The following is a 21,347-nucleotide window of genomic DNA, read 5'->3' on the forward strand; positions in this document are numbered from 1 at the left end:
GCAGGATGTAGAAAGGTAGGGAGACCTTGACCTCCATTGCACCCGACCACTAGACCTACAAGAAGTGCATTCAGCTGCAGCTTATTACAGACTGTGTTAAGGAATTGGAACTGGAGCTGAAGAAAGCTTCATTAAGGAAGCTGAGGGGTTGATCGACAGGACACGCAGAGCAGTAGTTACACGTGAGTGACCATCAGGAGTGGGAAACGGGATAGGCAGTCAGTGCAGAGCACTCTGTGGCCATTCCCCACACAAAAAAACAGGTATACTGCTTTAGATACCATTGGGGGGCAATGGCCTAGCAGAGGGAAGACACAGCGGTCAGGTCTCTGGCACTGAGTTTGGCTCTGTTGCTCAGAAGGGAAGGGGGAGAAGAGGTGAGCTGCAATGATGGGCGATTCATTGGTTAGGGGAACAGAAGGGAGGTTCTGTTGTTGAGAACCAGATCCCTGGGTGGTATGTTGATTCAAGAGTGCCACAGTTGTAGCCAGAGGTCACGGTCCATATCGGTACCAATCATATGGGTATGAAGGGTGATGATGCAAAGTTAAAGGACAGGACTTTCAGGGCTGTGATCGCAAGATTACGGCCTGTACCATGTGCTAGTGAGGCCAGAATTAGAAAGATTATACAGTTGTACATGTGGGTAAGGAGATGGTGCAAGGGGAATGTTTTCAGACTTCCAGGGAAGGTGGGGCTTGTACAGAAGGGATAATTTGCATCTGAACTGGAAGGAGACTAATATCCTTGCAGGAAAGTTTGCTATTACTGCAGGAGGATGGGAACCAGAGCATCATAGCAGACAGTGGAGTGGTTGAGGGAAATATGTTGTTAAGCCTACATACAAAGTCAGGAATTGAAAAACTGAGCATAGTGGGACAAATGTTTCGAGTTGTGTATATTTCAATACACTGAGAATTGTATGAAAGGCGGATGATCTTAGGACATGGACCAGCATATGGAATTATGACATTGTCACTATCAGTGAGACTGGTTGCAGGAGGGGCAGGACTAGCAACTCAATGTTCCATGGTTCCGTTGATTTAGACATGGTAGAGTGGGAGGAGTGGCATTACTAGTCAAGAAAGACATCAGACAGGACAGACTGAAGAGCTTGTCTACTGAGTCCATATGGGTGGAGCTGAGAAATAAGAAAGGAATGAACATGTTAATGAGAATACATTATAGACTACGTTGTGGTCCACGGGATTTTGAGGAGCAAATTTGTAGAGAGATCATAGACAGAAATATAAAGTTGTGGTAATAGCTGATATTAATTTTCCACATATTTACTAGGACTTCATACCGCAAAAAGGCTGGATGGGAAAGAGTTCGTCAGGACTAACTGAAGGAAGAGCTAGTAAGAGATTTGAAAGTGGGAGGGGGAGATCCAAAATGATAGGAGAAGACAGGAGGGGGAGGGACGGACAGGTGATTGGCAAAAGGGATATGAGAGGATCATGGGACAGGAGGCCCAGGGAGAAGGAAAGGGGGGGGGGGGGAATTCTTAAGCTTTATGCTCTTAAACTTTTCGACGATTTTAAGTTCCCTGACCCCCACCGCTTTATTTTCACCATGGATGTCCAGTCCCTATATACTTCCATCCCCCATCAGGAAGTTCTCAAAGCTCTCCGCTTCTTTTTGGATTCCAGACCTAATCAGCTCCCCGCTACCACCAGTCTGCTCCATCTAGTGGAATTAGTCCTTACTCTTAATAATTTCTCCTTTGGCTCCTCCCACTTCCTCCAAACTATGGGCACCCGTATGGGTCTTAGCTATGCCTGCCTTTTTGTTGGCTTTGTGGAACAATCTATGTTCCGAACCTATTCTGGTACCTGTCCCCGACTTTTCCTTCGCTACATCGATGACTGCATTGGCGCTGCTTCCTGCACGCATGCTGAGCTCATTGACTTTATTAACTTTGCCTCCAACTTTCACCCTGCCCTCAAGTTTACCTGGTCCATTTCCGACACCTCCCTCCCCTTTCTAGATCTTTCTGTCTCTGTTTCTGGAGACAGCTTATCCACTGATGTCTACTATAAGCCTACTGACTTTCACAGCTATCTGGACTATTCCTCTTCTCACCCTGTCTCTTGCAAAAACGCCATCCCCTTCTCGCAATTCCTCCGTCTCCGCTGCATCTCCTCTCAGAATGAGGCTTTTCATTCCAGGACAAGGGAGATGTCCTTTTTTAAAGAAAGAGCGCTCCCTTCCTCCACCATCAACTCTGCTCTCAAACGCATCTCCCCCATTTCACGCACATCTGCTCTCACCCCATCCTCCCGCCACCCCGCTAGGAATAAGGTTCCCCTGGTCCTCACCTACCACCCCACCAGCCTCCGAGTCCAACATATTATTCTCCGTAACTTCCGCCACCTCCAACGGGATCCCACCACTAAGCACATCTTTCCCTCCCCCCCCCCGCCTCTGCTTTCCGCAGGGATCGCTCCCTATGCGACTCCCTTGTCCATTCGTTCCCCCCATCCCTCCCCACTGATCTCCCTCCTGGCACTTATCCTTGTAAGTGGAACAAGTGCTACACATGCCCTTACACTTCCTCCCTTACCACCATTCAGGGTCCCAGACAGTCCTTCCAGGTGAGGCGACACTTCACCTGTGAGTCGGCTGGGGTGATATACTGTGTCTGGTGCTCCCGATGTGGCCTTCTATATATTGGTGAGGCCCGACGCAGCCTGGGAGACCGTTTTGCTGAACACCTACGCTCTGTCCGCCAGAGAAAGCAGGATCTCCCAGTGGCTACACATTTTAATTCCACATTCCATTCCCATTCTGACATGTCTATCCATGGCCTCCTCTACTGTATAGATGAAGCCACACTCAGGTTGGAGGAACAACACCTTATATTCCGTCTGGGTAGCCTCCAACCTGATGGCATGAACATTGACTTCTCTAACTTCCGCTAATGCCCCACCTCCCCCTCGTACCCCATCTGTTACTTATTTTTATACACACATTCTTTCTCTCTTTCTCCCTCTATCCCTCTGACTATACCCCTTGCCCATCCTCTGGGTTTCCCCGCCACCCCCTTGTCTTTCTCCCTGGACCTCCTGTGCCATGATCCTCTCATATCCCTTTTGCCAATCACTGTCTTCTCCTATCATCTTGGATCTCCCTCTCCCCCTCCCACTTTCAAATCCCTTACTATCTCTTCCTTCAGTTAGTCCTGACGAAGGGTCTCGGCCCGAAACGTCGACTGTACCTCTTCCTAGAGATGCTGCCTGGCCTGCTGAGTTCACCAGCAACTTTGATGTGTGTTGCTTGAATTTCCAGCATCTGCCGAATTCCTCTTGTTTGCATTTGTAAACTGGGACAGGTTGTTTTCTGGAAAAGGCGATCTTGGTAAGTGGGAGGCTTTCAAAAGTGAAATTTTGGATGTTCCTGTGAAAATGAAAGGCAAGGGTAACAGATTTAGGGAACATTGGTGTTCGAGAGATATTGAGGCCCAGGTTAAGTAAAAGAAGGAAGTGCATAGCAGGTATAGGCAGGAAGGAGCAAATGGGGTACTTGAGAAATATGTGAAATGCGAGAGAACACTTAAGAAAGAAGTCCAGAAGGCGAAAAGAAATGCGGTTTCTCTAGCAGACAAGGAGAAGCAGAAGCCTATGGGCTTCTACAGATATAATAAGAGCAAAAGAATAGCAAGGGACAAAAGTGACCTTCTGGAAGATCAGAGTGATCATCTATGCATGAAGCCCAATGAAGTGGGGTGATCTTAAATGGATTTTTTGCATCTGTATTTTCTTGCGAGACAGACACAGAATCAATAGAAATAAGGCAAAGCAGCAATGAGGTCATGGTCCATATACAGACTGCAGAGGAGGAGGTGTTCGCTGCCTTGAGGCAAATTAGGGTGATAAATCCCAAAGGCCTGACAAGGTTTTCTTTTGGACCCTGTGGGAGGCTAGGGCAGAAATTGCAGGGGTCCCAGCAAAGATATTGAAAGAGTCCTTAGCCATGAGTGGGTTGCTGAAGGACTGGAGGATAGTTAATGTTGTTCCATTGTTTAAGAAAGGCTCTAAGAATGAGCCAAGAAATTATAGACTGGTGAGCCTGATTTCAGTAATAGCTACTATAAATTATTGGAATATATTCTAAGGAACCGAATGTAAAAATACTTGGATAGACAGGAACTGATTAAGGATAATCAACATAGCTTTGTGCATAGTAAATTGTACCTGGCCGATCTTATAGAATTGTTTTAAGGAAATTACCAGGTAAGTTGATAAAGTCAAGGCGGTGAATGTTGTCTACATGGAGTTTAGCAAGACAAAGACTTGGTTTAGCACCTTTTCTCAAAGACAGCAATTGTGACAGTGCACCACGGTGTACTAAATTGGAGTATCAGCTTAGCTTTCTGTCTCAAAATCTGTAGTAGGATTTGAAACTCTGGCCTCTCAAAGCAGAAGATGACACTACCCAAGCCATGACCAACACTAATTTTGTCTAATGGCTTGAATTTCTTTTACCAATGAAAAGAATTATGATTTTGATATCAAATTTAAGTATTAATAGCTGCTAAACAAAGATGCCAGTATATTTATATACTTAGTGTAAACTCTTTTGACTGTAATCTTTTTATCTGTAATATAAATTCACTCTTTCAATTGACGTTTGATTAATTATGCATGATCATCTTTATTTCTTGCACTTGCCTCAGAGAAGACGTGATACACAATTCAATTAACCATTTTCTTTTAACATTTTCTGTTGTCCCTTCTTGTTCCGGTTTCAGTATTCAATAATTCACACCTTCTCCCCTCCACTCTAAGCTACAGCCTTGGTTAAGATCTCCCCTTCAGATTCTAAACAGAGAATAAGATCATTGTGAACTTCAATCACTTCTTCAAGCTCTTGAATGTCAGTGCAGGGTTGCCATTCTTTGTACAAGTTTTTTTGGTATTCAAACATTTTTGCAATAGGCTTACGAGCAACTTCTTGGTATCCATTGAAACACTATTCCATTATGTTCTTGCTACCCTTATTTAACATGGGGCCTGTTCAGAGTTGCACAGATTTGATTTTGATTTTTTATTGAATAGGGGAGATTTGATAGAGGTATATAAAATTATGATGGGTATAGATAGAGTGAATGCAAGCAGGCTTTTTCCACTGAGGCAAGGGGAGAAAAAAACCAGAGGACATGGGTTAAGGGTGAGGGGGGGAAAGTTTAAAGGGAACATTGGGGGGGGCTTCTTCACACAGAGAGTGGTGGGAGTATGGAATGAGCTGCCAAACGAGGTGGTAAATGTGGGTTCTTTTTTAACATTTAAGAATAAATTGGACAGATACATGGATGGGAGGTGTATGGAGGGATATAGTCCGTGTGCAGGTCAGTGGGACTAGGCAGAAAATGGTTTGGCACAGCCAAGAAGGGCCAAAAGGCCTGTTTCTGTGCTGTAGTTTTTCTATGGTTTCTACTCATCTTCTAATTGTCCACTAAATACCAAAGGTCCTCAAATACAGAAATCTGAAACACAGGTCCGCCCAGCTTACAGCAGGCTTACTTTTTAAAATACTGTTCATGGCCTAAATAGTTGGCAAGTCAAAAATGTGGCTGTGAACCGAATTCCCACCCAGCCATAGAAGTTTGCACCCCTGCATCAAATCAAATTTAATTGTCATTCAAAGCATATGTGGATACAGCCGAACAAGACGGTGTTCCTCTGGGGCCAAGGTGCAAAAGCATAAATGCGTATTATAGTAACAAGAATATGGTGAAGATGAACATAGTCACATAAGAAAACATACTTTGAGTCCAGGGCCCTGAGTAACAAGTCCTGCAAATTAATGGTTCCCTGCAGGTCAGCCTGTAATACCACCAATCCAACACTGGAGGGCAGAGCAACTGGAGAGGCCACCCTCCATTGCGCACAGATCAGCTGACAAATCTATCCCATTACTCCCCCAAATACGTGCAGAGGCTGTACAAGTTTGACCATTCTTAAACTGCAGAGGACCTGCATGCTGATCTAAATACCTTATCTACCTCAGGGTTACCATTTGTGGGACCAGGGTTCAGTTCCTCGCTTTATAGGTTGGTGAATTTTTAAATATCTCTTTATCTCTTTTGATTCTTAAACAGACATCTGAATAAAAAATAAAGTTGCTAAAATGGCAACAAATCAAAGCTGAAATAACTGGGAAAAAATAATACCTAACCCCAGGAAGCAATTGAAATTACTTTTCTGAGGATATTAAGTTGTAAGAATAATGTAAATTCATGTTTAGCTTTCTCCATTGTATTCAAATTTACTTCCATTGAGGCTTTGTGTGGATAGTGGAAAAATTTTTGACAATGTGCCCAGAACAATTTTTGCTGAGCAATAAGTACTTCAAGCCACTTCCTGCCCTTCCTTAAGTAAGGTAGGATGAGTTTGATTATAAATCAAGCAGCCATTTTATTCATTCATCATTACTGAATAGAATGTTTTTTATTGTAATTTAATTCCCAGTCTAATGTCTTTAATTATTTCTCCTGATGAATTATTGCCCTGGGCATCTTAATGTGGAAGATAAAATCATTGTATTGTTTTTCTGTTCAGGCAAACGCGAAGCCATCCAATGAATGTAATCATTTACAACCAAGAGGGAGCTTTGTTCTCATTAAGAGTGAGATGATTGACAACTAAAGTGATATCTGAGCAATAATAAAATACAATTCCTATTTCGCTGGCAATACCTGCCATAGCTTCACTGTCCTGTTCACTTAAAAGGGTTGCCTAACTCTTAATTCATTGCAACTTATAGTGAGTAAAGTTTGCCTTCTCAGTTCCTAAAAGTTCAGTATATTATCCTGATATGAAAAGACCTCAAAATGTAAGTATTTTTATTTGCAAAGCAATTCTATTACTCAAGAAATTCAGTAGAAATATTGGTGAAGACTTTGGGAGAAAACTCCTTTTTCTTCTCACAAATGCTTCTCCCAGATCTGAGATGGTGCCTTGTTCTTGGTGTAGCATTAAGTTTCAGTCAGACAGCATATGAGAGCATCAACCTACCTTTTATACCCGACTCTCCACAATGATCCTGAAACCCATCACTTGTGCTCAGGTTGAAAGTTTGCTACCAAATTTAAGCCATCATTAAGATGAAGAGGCCCTGTCTATTGAGTATCTAGCTGCTCTGCGAAGTAAAAGGCAAATGGAAATGCGATGGTATGAAAATGTTTTAGCAGAATATACAATATATCTAATATGAACATAGAAAATTACATCACAGGACAAGCCTTTTGCCCTAACATATTCTACCTACCTTTTAACCTACTCTAAGATCAATCTAACCTTTCCCTCCTACATAGCCCTCCATTTTCCTATCATTCGTGTGCCTATCTAAGAGTTTCTTAAATGTCCTTAATGTATCTCTCTCAACCACCAACCCTGGCAGGGCATTCTACACACCCACCACTCTCTGTGTAAAGAAAAAATTAGCGTTGACATCTCCCCCATGCTTTCCTTCAATCACTTTAGCATTATGCCCTCTCATTTTAGCCATTTCCACCCTAGGAAAAAGTGCTGGCTGTCCCATTCTATCAATGGTTCTTATCAACTTACACACCTCTATCAAGTCACCTCTCATCCCCCTTTGTTCCAGAGAGGGCTTTGCTCCATAACTTGCTCAACCAATCCTCGTAAGACTTGCACACCAATCTAGGCAGCATCCTGGTAATTCTCCTCTATACCCTCTCTAAAGATTCCACATTGTTCCTATAATGAGGCTACCAGAGTTGAATGCGATATTCCAAGTGTGGCCTAACCAGGATTTTATAAAGCAGCAGCATTACCTCGTGGCTCTTGAACTCAGTCTCCCAGTTCATGAAGCCCAACGCACTAAACGTATTATCAACTTGGCAGTAACTTTCAGCAATCTATGAAGGTGGATTTCAAGATTCCTTTACTCCTCCACACTGCTAAGAATCCTGCCATTGATCCTGCATTCTGCCTTCTGTATAATCTCAAGGCACATTTATTATCAAAGTACGTAAGCAGCATACAACTATAAGATGTGTCTTCTCCAGACAGCCATGAAGCAAAGAAAACCATGAAAACCATTCAAAGATAAACATCAACCTCTTCCACGTGCAAAAAAATTGTGAAAATGGCAGCAAGAACATTAACACCCCCCCCCGCTAACTTGAAGTACAAGTCAATCAGCAGTTTTCTCAGTGTATTACCTGCTCAGTTAGTAAATTTTGCACAAAATTCTTCATCACAAAGATTAGTCTATAAATACTTGTGGACCCTAATATGTATGCTGGAAGGGCACAGAGTGGGATGTCAAATTGAAAGTCAATTTTATTGTCGTGGTTAAGGGTTGAAACACTCTGTGGTGGTTGGGAACCACCTGATGACATCTGCTCTTGGCTGAAGGCTACGGTTACCTTATAAGGTAACTGGAGAATGCACACTAACAGGTGTATGTAACAAGTAATCTCTGGTTTGTACCAGTGGCTTCCAGGAAAGACTGGATGGCAACTGAGGAAGGTTGGTGACTCTGGAGAGACAGCTAACCTCCAGGAAAGACTGGCACGGGCTCACAAGGCTAGCAACCTTGTGGGCAGCACTCACAAGAGGGCACCACACAAGCTACAATTGAACACGAAGAGCAATATCCCCAGAGTCTCCCGAGAAGGGGGGAGGATGAGAGACTCAACGGGACGGTCATACCAGCAAATGCCAGGACAGGAAACACGATTACAAGGAAGCTAAAGCAAACAACACTGACCGGAGAGGAATTCACAGTAAGGTGTCATTGCAGGAAAGTCTGCAAAAACATCAGAGGGCTCAAGATACACCAGAGCAGGTCTAGTTGTGGATTAATGGTGACCCACGTGCAGCGCACGGACTTAAGTGTCCAGTGAGACGAAGGAGAATTCCAGCCAGGAAGCACCCCACAGAGCTGAAGATCTCTCCGCACTTGAGTCGCCTCAGCACCGAACAACAGACCTAGTGAGTCCCTCTTCGGCTACCCCAATCCATTCATCAAGGAAAGACAGGATCAAATGGCCTAGATCATCAGACAACGTTGCCTGGATGCAGTTCGATGATGATCTGGATGGCATCCTAGAAGTTGCCTTAGCAGGTCCAGTACACAGAAAGATCGACTCACTCACAGCCATAGTGTACAACCTAGCTAAGGAATGATTTGGCCCAATGGAGCAGAGAAGCCAGCCCGAGTTACTGTGGCAACCAAATAGGAGGGAAAGGGAGGTTTGTTGCTTGAGAGGCAAATTAAAGATGCTCAACAAGAGGTTTAAAACCAGCTCACCGGCTGAAAAAGAAGGTATCAAGGACTTAACCAGTATGCTGCGGGAAAAGTTGTGCAAACTCAGGAGGGCGGAAAATCTACGACAGCAAAGAAGGGAGAAAGAGAAAAGGCGAGCGCAGTTTGTGAGAGATCCATTCTGCTTCACCAGGACTCTCCTCAGCCAACAAAAATCTGGTATAGTATCCAGCTCGAAGCCAGAGGTAGAGGAGTTCCTGCGGGAGGCACACAGCGACCCACGGACGGGTCAGGGACTAGGAACCAGTCGGGCTGTGCGTAGACTGGAAAATCCATCAATTGACCTGAATGTGAAGGAGCCTACATGGCAGGAAATCCAGGACATCATCCAGAAAACTAAAGCATCAGCTGCCCCAGGCCCAAGTGGCATACCTTATAAAGTATATAAGAAATGCCCAAAACTTCTTCGGAGGTTGTGGAAGGTCATGAGAAAGATCTGGGCCAAAGGTACTATTTCATCAAGTTGGAAATTGACAGAGGGATGCTTTATTCCAAAGGAAGAGGATTCTTCCACCATTGCCCAGTTTAGGACAATTTCTCTCCTGGATGTGGAATGTAAGATTTTCTTTTCTGTGTTCGCAAGAAGGCTGACTTCTTACATGACGCAGAACCGCTATGTCAGGGGTTCCCAACCTTTATTGCACCGCGGACCTGTTTAATATTGACAATATGCTTTCAGACAGGCGGAGGGGGGTGGTGTTAATCACAACTGGAATATAGGTGATAAGTCAACTATAAGTCACTTATCAGTGGCTAATACACTCAATTTTGTTTCTAAAAGGGTTTATCCAAGTAATTTAATATTAAACACATAGCGCATATTTTCCTCGCATGAATAGTGATAAATCAATTATAAGTCATAAGGGGGTTCCTTATGTCCAGTCTATTCCGCAATTTAGTTTTTGTTGCATTCATTGCAGAAAACTCCGCTTCGCAGAGATATGACGCTGGAAATGGAAGCAACGTTTTCAGTGCTTTCATGGTTATCTCAGGATATTCAGCCTTGACTTTGATCCAGAATGCCAGCAGAGATGTTATGTCAAACATACTCTTCAGCCTGCCCTCATTTGCAAGCTTGAGGAGTTGATCTTCTTCCCACGCTGACATGGTTGATTCACCGGGGACATTCGCAGATGGGTCACGGACCCCTTCCTTTGTACGTCTTGGGTCATTGGGTCTTGGGAAGTAACGCTCGAATTCTGTCGACAGCGAAGATAGGTGTTTGCACACCAGCTGTGAGCCTCAGTCTCTCCCAAATTCCCAGCTAATGTTGGGAACATGTCATATATGTCCCTGTCCACTCGCCGTCCCCACAGTTCCAGTTTGGCTGTGAAAGCAGACACTTTATCTGCCAACTTGAAGACAGTTGTCATTCTCCCCTGAAGTGACAAATTGGGTTCATTGAGCAGGTTGAAGATGTCACACAGATAAGCCAGTTTTGATATCCACTCCTCGTCACTGAAGTGTGCTGCCAGTGGTGACTTTTTTCCTGAAAGAAATCTTTGTTGCTGCTCTCTTAACTCAAAAACCCTGGCCAGGGCTCTCCCCCTTGATAGCCACCTGACTTCAGTGTGTAAGAGAAGGCGTTTGTGGTCTGCATCCATTTCCTCGCAAAGCTGCTCAAACAGATGTGAGTTAAGGGCTTTTGCTTTGATGTGTTTGATAACTTCAACAACGTCACTCAGTACGCTGTTAAGATTAGGTGACATTTTTCGGCTAGCCAACATTTCCCTGTGTGTGACACAGTGTGTAGACTGACGTTCAGGAGCAACCTCCTTGACTCAGGTAGTGAAACCAGCCTCGTTAAGCTGTTCCAACAGCTGTGCTTCGATGTCCTCCGCTATGTCATCAATTCTGCTTGAAACTGTGGTAGCTGAAAGAGAAACCTGTGCCATCTTGTTAGCTGCAGCTTTTCCCAACAGTTCACGGTACATGTCCTTGGCAGCAGGCAGAATCAGTTCTTCACCAACAGTGAAAGGCTTCTTAGCCTTAGCAATACGGCTAGCCACTAAGTACGACGCTGTCAGAGCAGCAGCATTTGTGGAGATGGTGGCTCTCAGCACTTGCTTCTGTCCCACTTGCTCACGTTTTCTCTGCTCAAAAACTCAACGGGTTTGTCTTTAAGTGCAGGGTGCTTGGACTCAAGGTTCCGAAGCAGTTTTGAGGGCTTCATTGCCTCATTAGACAGCTTGTCTCCACATATCACGCACAGGGGCTTGGAGCGTGTGAGTCACCGTTCACAAAAAAGCCATATTTTATGTGCGACTCGTCGTATTTTCTGTTGAAGGAAGCTTTCTTTTTTTTGCAGTCTCGGCCTCAGCTGTCTCTGTGTTATCATCATCGTTAGGCCTTTTATGTCCCCTACCATCTCTTCCAAAGAAACTCTCAAGCGACATTTGTTTTTTACTCATCGAGTAGTTGTAGGTTAATGACCGACTGATGTCCTCGCGTGGGTAATGACCTCGCATACATCCAAGTTCAACAGTGTGTGACTGAGAATGAGGAAAGGTGCGGTTGATTCATATCGTTTCCTCACGGCCCGGTAGCACATGCTTTGCGGCCCGGTGGTTGGGGACCACTGCACTCTATCAACACATCCATCCAGAAAGGCAGTATTCCAGTCTTTTCAGGGTGTCTGGAAAACACCTCAATGACTAGCCACTTGATCCATGAGGCTGAGCAGAAAAAAGGTGACCTAACAGTTGTCTGGTTAGAGCTCGTGAACACCTACGGGTCTATTCCACATGACCTCATCCTAGAAGGACTTGACCACTACTACATCCCAGTAGCTATTCGAGACATGATCACCAGCTACCTAGGAGGATTCAAACTCAGATTTACATCAGCCCATTTCACAACTAGTTGGCAGGACCTCCAGAAGGGGATTCCAACAGGGTGCACAATCTCCCCCACCCTATTAATTATGGGAATGAACCTGCTGTTATCAGCAGCAGAAGGTGTAACCCACGGCCCGACGCTGGAGTCAGGTATTGTTCAGCCGGCTGTACGAGGGTTCATGGATGACATCACTTTAACAACTGTGTCACATGTCCAAGCAAGATGGGTATTGGAAACCCTGGACAATGTAGCCACTTGGGCGAGGATGTCCTTCAAGGCCAAGAAGTCCAGGTATATGGTGATCAGAAAGGGCAAAGTTACTAGCAGGTTTAGCATCAAGTTCAGGGTGAGATCATCCCGTCCATCGAAGATAACCCGATAAAATGCTTGGGGAAGTGGTTTAATGTGTCACTGACAGATGGGGCCAATGTCACCAATGCTGTGAAGCAGACAGACGAATGCCTGAAGAAGATCAACAAATCCAGACTTCCAGCTAAATTCAAGACCTGGCTGTACCAATACGGCCTTCTGCCCAGGCTTCGCTGACTCTTCACACTTTATGAGTTCCCCATGACTGCCGTAGAGGGCATAGAGAGGAAAACCAACAAGCACCTGCGGAGATGGTTGGGAGTTCCCCCAAGCTTCTCTTCAGTGGGCTTCTATATTCCATCTGGGCAACTGCATCTGCTTCCCCTGTAATCTGTTGTGGAGGAATTCAAGGTGGCAAAATGCAGAGCCTTATTAAGCTTGAGAGATTCCAATGACGTCTTGGTAAAGCAAGCAGGCATTACAACCAGATCTAGGCACAAGTGGGCAGCCAACATAGCTGTGGAGCAGGCAGTGTGTTCTCTGAAGATGCGAGATATCATCGGCAACCCCTGCGTCAGGCGGCAAGGCCTCGGCTCAGTTCACTTCCAGCAGTGGGGAAACGCAAGCATAAGGGACAGGTGAGACATGATACAGGCAGAAGTATGGATCCATGAGGGAGAGAAGCGGATGTCAAAAGCAGTGGAACAAGGGTCCCAGGGTGCCTGGACAAAATGGGATCTGCCCAAGCACAGGATCTCATGGGCAGAGTTATGGAGACCGAAGCCCTTCCGTATTTCCTTCCTCTTGTGATCCGTGTATGACACCCTTCCTTCGCCATTACATCTGTACACATGGGGGATGAGAGAGGACCTGAACTGTAAGCTCTGTGGTCAAAGGGGATACTGACTCATATACTGTCCGGGTGTAAAACAGCTCTAACTCAAGGTCAGTATAGGTGGCACCATGATAAGATGCTTCTGGCTCTTGCTGACACACTAGAGCGCGAGAGATGCAAGAAGAGGGCGGCTGGCACAGATTTGAGGAAGGCGATCACCTTCATCAAAGAGGGAGCTAGGCCTTTCGTAACCAAACAACCAAAGCCCAATCTGCTGCTAACGGCCAGGTCCTGGGAGATGACGTTCGATGTGGGAAGGAGGTTGCAGTTCCCGGATGTGGTGCACACAACCCATCGTCCAGACATTGTACTGTGGTCAACCGAAGACAAGAAAATAATTCTAGTTGAGCTGACTGTGCTGTGGGAGGAGAGATGGGAAGAGGCCCATGAGAGAAAGGCCTTGAAGTACCAGCCCTTAGCGCAGGAGTGTAAAAACAAGGGATGGCAGGCATGGTTGTTCCCTGTGGAGATTGGCTGCAGAGGTTTCCCAGACAAATCAGCTCTGGGCCTGGATGAAAGGGGCAAAAAACAAGCAGCTCATAGGATGGGGGAAGAGGCAGAACGAGCCTCTTGTTGGCTTTGGGGTAGGCGAGAGGAGGGAAGCTGGAAGCCAGGAGCAGATGGGCAGTGATTTGGCCACCACTGCCGGCCCACCAACTGGTGAGTGTTGTGGTTAAGGGTCAAAACACTTTGTCAAGGTTGGGAACCACCTGATGACATCTGCTCCTGGCTGAAGGTTACGGTTACCTTATAAGGTATCTGGAGAATGCACCCTAACAGGTGTATGTAACAGGACAAGTCATATACATGTGTATGCACAGGCGCAATGAAAAACTTAGTTACAGCAGCATCACAGCACATCACGTTTGATCTACAACCTTCAAGAGAAAATTATAAATGATATAAGAATGAATACAATTAGAACAATGGCCATATTGTGATGGGTCTGGTTGTAAATCTGTAGTGGATCTGGATAGGAGAGAAACTACACATCTGTGGCATGAGGAATCAGCGATGGACATTTTCAGTAAGGGGGAATCACGCATGGAGGGGATACACTGGGTCATTGCAGTGCATAGGAGGCCGAGGGGATTAAAGTAAGCTATGGGCCAACTTGACGGGCATCTTTGTTTTAGTAATAATTCCTCATTATCTCAGAATGCCCAGAAATGTAATTCACATCAGGGGCACAGTTGACTGAATCCTACTAAATTTTCTTTTATACAACACAAACTAGGAATAGCTATTATCATCTTCAATGTGAGGAAAAACATCAAAATATGATGCTGAAAAAGTTACCAATGTATAACTCTGTTCCTGAGCTTCTGTGAAATAGGCAGACCATCATAAGGGACAGAAATAATGAGTTTGCACCTTGGATTGTCGAAATGCTTTTAGATTCAGATGCTAGAGTTTCACAGGCAGACAATGTCATTATAACTTTACGTTTCTTAAATAAGGTTGCCTCATGGTGGGACACAGTGAAAAATTCTGTGACAGCCATGAAATGCAGCTGCTTTTGAAGTCTGCAGTGAACGCAACTGAACCTGAACTTAAGAGATATTTTCAATGCTAATTCAACAGATTCCAATACAAATCATAAACATTGACGTCATTTGCATAGTGCTTTGAACCTCTCTGGAGCATCTACATTCATAAACTTAGTTAAGACTGAGGTAAGTCCCAGCTTTTGATAATGGGTGAACGTTGCCATGGAGAAACCCTACATGCATGACTTTGGAATAGAGCTGCAAGAGCTTTCTTTTCTTCACGCTGTCAGTAGAACATAAGGAACGGGGGCATCACAAAACCACACAGCCTTCAATTTTGGTCTGTCATTAAGCAAGAGCATGCCTGAGGTTCTGCAGTTCCCTACAGTAGCCTTTCATTCTCTGACTGCTAAGTTTTCTTCATCTCAATCCCGTTGCTATATACTTTGCATCAAAGGCAAGGGATTCTGAACATCTATAAGGGCAGTTCTTCTAAGAAATTTTGTACATTTCAATGAATGTAATTTCATTCTACCTAATCCTTCCAGAAAGGATAGCCCTGCTATTCCAGAACTGAATCCACTAAAGCCGCTCAGGGCAAGCACTTCCAGATAGGATCTCAAAGAAAAACCATAAATGCTTGCAGCAAAGATACAGTGTATTCTTAAAGTGAAACTCCTTTACAAAAAGGTCTAAAATGACATGGCTTAGAAAATCGATACTTTAATGTTGAACATTTATTTTCACTCCAAAAGTTCAAATGAGCTCTTCCAAATGTGAGTCTTGTACATTTGATGTCATTTCCATATCAGATATATATCAAATTAAGTCAATCCCCTGATCATGTTGCCTGGGGAATTAGACCACGTTGTTCTGAGAAGCAACTTCTGTGCACTTCTTTCGGTTAAATCGTGCATTTGTTAGCCACACCAAACGTCTATTTTAGGCTCTCTTCCTGACCCAGAAGTGCCACCTCCACTGTTCTCACCAGACCACTTACTGTTCTCAGGACCTATCAGCCCAGGCAGGACTCGTCTGAACACTCTGACAGCCCCCTTTCCCTGCCATTCAGCAGTCCCCCGAACTACCTAATGAGCTCCTTGACTGCCATTCCAACACCCAGAAGGTGCTAAGCACCATTCACGTTGCTAGTGTTGGCAACCCATTTCACCCCTTTCTCCTTCTGCTTGGGTCCCAATTAGTGCTTTGACCTCTGGTCCTTTCTCTCTAACAGTCAAAGCTCCCTGACTCCCAGACCAGCCATTTGTCTGGGACAAAGAATTTATTTTATGTGCTCAGCGTGATACTTAGATTTTCTGCAGAACAACCATATAATGTGATTTTTACTGAGAATAACCCTATTACTTTCAAAAATCCATGCCAGCAGCAGTTAAGACCAGCCACTTCACCTATAGCCATTTTCCTAGGTGTTGTGCTTGTGATCAATTGGAGAGAAAATTACTGGAATTTCCATAACTGTCTGGAGTTTCCATGACTGAATATCAAGATTGTATCATATATACATACTTTGATAATAAATGTACAAGTATACAAATGTAATAATGTACAAATGTATAATAAAAATAACTTCGTGCAAGGCCCACTACAGTGGTACAGACAGGCTTCATGATAGTCATCTGAGCTCACATGACTGCGCTCTGAACTTGCAATGAATGACACTCATGAGTGAGTTTTTACTGCAGAACTCATTCACAATGAGTGGTATAAGCTGCTTCTGTTCATGTCATCATCATTCTGTACCATGCTGTACGATGTGGGCGATCATGGTCTTCCCATAACCACGATTGTTCTTGGCAAGTTTTCCACCAGAAGTGGTGTGCCATTGCCTTCTTCTGGGCAGTGTCTTTATAAGACAGGAGACGCTAGCCACTGTCGATACCTTTCAGAGATTGCCTGCTGTCAGTGCTCATATAGTCAGGAATTATGATATGCATCAGTTTCTCATACAACATCCACCACCTGCTTCCATCGCTTCTCGTGACCCTATTTGTACCATCAGAATGGAAATGATCGGTCAGCTCAAAGCTCTATACTGAGTTGGCATTGGATGTTTCTATGTTCCTTGACACTAAGCAAAAGCTATCTGATGAAGTGTCTCAACCACATCATGGACTCTTTATTCCCCTCCAGAGATGCTGCCTGACGTTGTGAGTTCCACCATTTTGAGAGTGTTGCACAAGATTTCTGGCAGGCTTCCAAATGTAGCAGCCATTCTGTTGTATTCACTGAGTCTCCTTCCATACCCAGACTCATTGAAATTTAAAAAACCTTTGTAGTTTTGCTGGTACAAGCTGGTATTTATGCTCTGCTCGTTCCCTCTACTGGTTACAATGCATGCAGATGACAACTTCTGTCCATTCTACAGAATACATGTAATGTCAGTACTGGAACTGGTTGTTTAGCATTTGAAATCAAATATACATTAGTTGCATCTTCATTTTTACTCCGTAATTGGTTTGATTCCACTTCCTGTCAGATTATACAGTATGTTTCAGGTGCGTGAATGGATAAGAACATCAGGTTCTGATGAAAGGCAGGGATTGGTGGGGACATTGACATCAGCTCGAGCTTATAAAATGCAGGAGATTGTGGGTGGAAGAGGAAAATGAGTGGATTGTAGCAACATTTCTTTCAATATTATCATTATTTAAATGTCATGAGAAATAACATTATCTTGGTAGATATGAGATTAGGTTAATTTTATCCAACCTCAAAAGCAAGTGGCAAAACATTGCAGTATAAATCTGCAGATCTTTGCTTTATTTTCCCACCATTACCTTCTGCAGCATTTCTTCTTTGAAAATGTTTCAATTATTACAAAACTAATTTAGTGTGTGAAATGGATAAACACAGTGAATAATATTGGACCCACCAGTCAATGTATTCATTTGATGAATCAACATATTTGCCCTTGTCATACTGCTACTGTTTTTCAGTTCAACTTTTCTCAACTTCATTGCCTGCTTTATATTTTCAGAAGCTTTTCATGTCAATGAGAAATGCAACAGTGGTATTCGTGGTCCACTGAGGATACTAATCATTATGGACTTCTCCAAAACTGAGGAACAAAAGTGCTGTGAAATAATGTTCCAAAGCAGTGTCATAATGTATCTTAATCAGTCCAGCATGGCAAATGGCATTTGCTACTCAAGCATTTATTTGCCTTCTTAACTAAATAGACAGCATGCATAATTAATACAGCAAACTAACATGCTGCGTGCTGAAGGGCCACATTTGTATCTGGCTTATCAGAGTGACAATTATAAAGATTTTATACATGGTTGAAACACTCATGTTTGTTCACATCATCATAGTGAATCTCTAGCATACAGGAATAAGAATTTTAGGAGCGTCTGGATGTAGACATTTATGTGCATTGCACATGTACTTCCTTATTGCCCTTGCCTGGTTTTACAGGTTGGAATGCTTTGCTTCTGTCAAGTAGCAACATCATTTCCGGCAAGCACTCTCCTAATTAGTTCTGAATGAAACATAGAAACATAGAAAACATAGAGCACAATATACGCCCTTCGGCCCACAAAGCTGTGCCAAACATGTCCCTACCTTAGAACTACCTCGGCTTTACCCATAGCCCTCCGTTTTTCGACGCTCCATGTAGCTATCCAGGAGTTTCTTAAAAGACCCTATCATTCCCGTCTCCACCACTGCTGCCAACAGCCCATTCCACACACTCACCACTCTGCGTAAAAAAACTTACCCCTGACATCTGTTAGTATGAAGTTAGCATTCAAATTTTTGTTCCCGCCTAATGTGAATTGTTAATGGAAAATGTATTTCCAAATTTTGTTGTTTATATACTTGCAGTTGTGCATGCTCAGAGGATTATCATGGCAATCTCAGAATCCTTCCTTGGCTATCCTAATATCTTTGGACTGCTTACAGAGTAAAATTCATATCTCAGTGGTCACAGTACTCATTTATAATGCAGAATACATAGGGATAAGTTACCTTTCTGATTTGGAATTTCTGATTCTCTCTGCTATATTTTGGTTGAAACATTAAATTGAGATCCTTTCCACCCATGTGGATTCTCCAATACTACTTAAGGAATCACAATAACACACACAAAATGCTGAAGGAACTCAGAAGGCCAGGCAGCATCTAGGAAAAGAGTACAGTCGGCATTCTGGGCCGAAACCCTTTGGCAGATTGCTTGGATTTCCAGCATCTGCAGATTTTCTCTTATTGGTGAATCACAAATGAGCTTTCTCTTGTGTCATAGTGAATAATTATTTCACAATTAGCACCTAAAAACAGATACCTGATTATGTGATCTTGGTCATCCAATTGCATGTGGGATTTTTCCTTGAAAAAATGCCTGCTGTGTTTCCTACAATATAGCATTCAGAAGCAGATAGTAGATTGACTGTAAAGTGCATTGGGATTTCCAGAGGCTTTGAAAGGCATGATATGAAAGAAAGCTCTTCTTTTTTTTGCTGAATTTAAACTTTCTTAATGAAAACATAAATGTTTTATTTATTAGATTCTCTTAACAATATCCAATTATTTACTAGTGCTGGTTCTAACATGCACTGTGGAGTAGAGTGCAGACTGCAGAGCAAAATATATTACAATTTCTGGTTAAAATGAAAATATTTATTTTCTTATTACAGTTTAACCTATATCTTCATCATGTTAAGTAATAATGGCACATGCTATGAGATAAATTTGTGTTTTTGAACTGCCAGCAGAAAATTGCTCTGATCAGTTCTAAGAAAGCCTAGAAATGAAAGACTTAAGAGCAGAAATAGAGTACCTCCATACTGACTGGATGTATGTAAGGATGAACAAATAGCTTTCAATCTTTTTCCCTATGAACAAGAATCAAAGTTAATCAGATTCTTCTTTTGTTCTTTTTCACAAACTTCTCAATGAACTGAACTCCTATAAAATTGTTGTTAATTGCCAGACATATTGGTGCTTTTGGGAAAGAATGACACTGAAAATTGTTATATTTAATTATCCTTTTTATTACCAGGTCATCTGGTTTATGGTGACAGAATTCAGTTCCGTCTTCATCACATGATACTCTGGAACTTTTTTGACTTTTTTTCTATTTTTATTTCTGACAACTTTCTGTCAAGTGAGACTGGGCCCTCACCTGTCCTCCACTACTATCCTGAACACTGGTACACCACAAGGTTGTGTATTGAGTCCCATACTCTACTCCCTCTTCACTTACGACTGTGGACCTGCATTTAACACCAATGCCATCGTCAAATTCGCAGACGACACAACAGTGATCAGGTTGATCTCCAACAGAGACGAATCAGCATACAGAGCAGAGGTGCAGAACTTAATGAGCTGGTGCTCAGAGAACAATCTGTCTCTTAATATAGCAAAGACTAAGGAGCTAATTATCAACCTTGAAAAGTCGAGGATGACGAGTACGCTCTAGTGTACATTAACGGAAACAGAGTGGAGAGAGTGTCCAGTTTCAGGTTTCTGGGAATACACATCTCAGAAGACCTTGCATGGTCCACTAACACCACAACAATAGTTAAGAAAGCACAGCAACGCTTGTTTTTCCTCAGGACGCTGAAGAAAGCTGGTCTACCTGAACAGATGCTGATGACCTTTTACCGCTGCACCACAGAGAGCATCTTAACATACTGCATCTCTGTGTGGTATCTCAGTTGTACAGCAGCTGACAGGAAAGCAGTTCAGCAGGTCGTCTCTAGCACACAGAAGGTTATCGGGACACAGCTCCCAGCCCTGGAGGACACCTACAGCTCACGCTGCCTAAGGAAAGCTACAAGCATCTGTAAGGACAATACCCACCCATGCAATCATCTGTTTGAACTTCTCCCATCTGGCAGACGTTATAAGATTTTCTATGCCCGCACTTCTGGACTGAAAAATAGCTTTTACCCCAGAGCTATAATTGCTCTGAACCAATCGGTCAAGCATCATCCATAAATTGTTATATTGCTACTTTAATACTGGTTTTATGGCTGTCAGGCATCTGAGTTGTGCTTTTGTACTGCTGGACGTTGCTTGTACTGGCTGGTTACTTGATTTTATTTATTGTTTATTTATTTTATTTGTTGTTTTATAGCGTTGAGTACAAGAGTTGCAAACTCATTTTCACTGTATTGGTGCATGACAAATTGTACTATGCAATGACCATAAAGATATTTCATATTTCATTTCATAAATGTGTGGTTTTACTCATTGCATAACATGTCAGAGCTCCAACTTGACTGAAGCAAAATATGTCTTGTATGCAAATTTTAAATTTGTTTTGAGATGCACTGTGGAATAGGCCCTTCCAGCCCTTCCAACCACACTGTACTTCTTTGGACTGTGGGAGGAAACCAGAGTACCTGGAGGAAACCCACATGGTCGCTGGGAGAATGTACAAACCCCTTAGAGGCAGTGGCAGGGATTCCACCTGGGTCACCTGTACTGTAAAGCATTGTGCTAACCACAGTGCTACCACGCCTCCCCAATTTTAACTGGTAAAATGTAGA

The 21,347-nt window shown here is 43.4% G+C and overlaps 1 protein-coding gene across 1 annotated transcript in view; it reads left to right on the forward strand.

The window, feature by feature from the left end:
• dnah9 (dynein, axonemal, heavy chain 9) overlaps positions 1–21,347 on the forward strand; it is a 586,329-nt gene that overhangs the window by 504,267 nt on the left and 60,715 nt on the right. The window lies entirely within an intron of this gene.

This window comes from Mobula birostris, chromosome 24 (genome assembly GCF_030028105.1).
Source record: "Mobula birostris isolate sMobBir1 chromosome 24, sMobBir1.hap1, whole genome shotgun sequence".
In the NCBI taxonomy this organism is placed as follows: Eukaryota; Metazoa; Chordata; class Chondrichthyes; order Myliobatiformes; family Myliobatidae; genus Mobula; species Mobula birostris.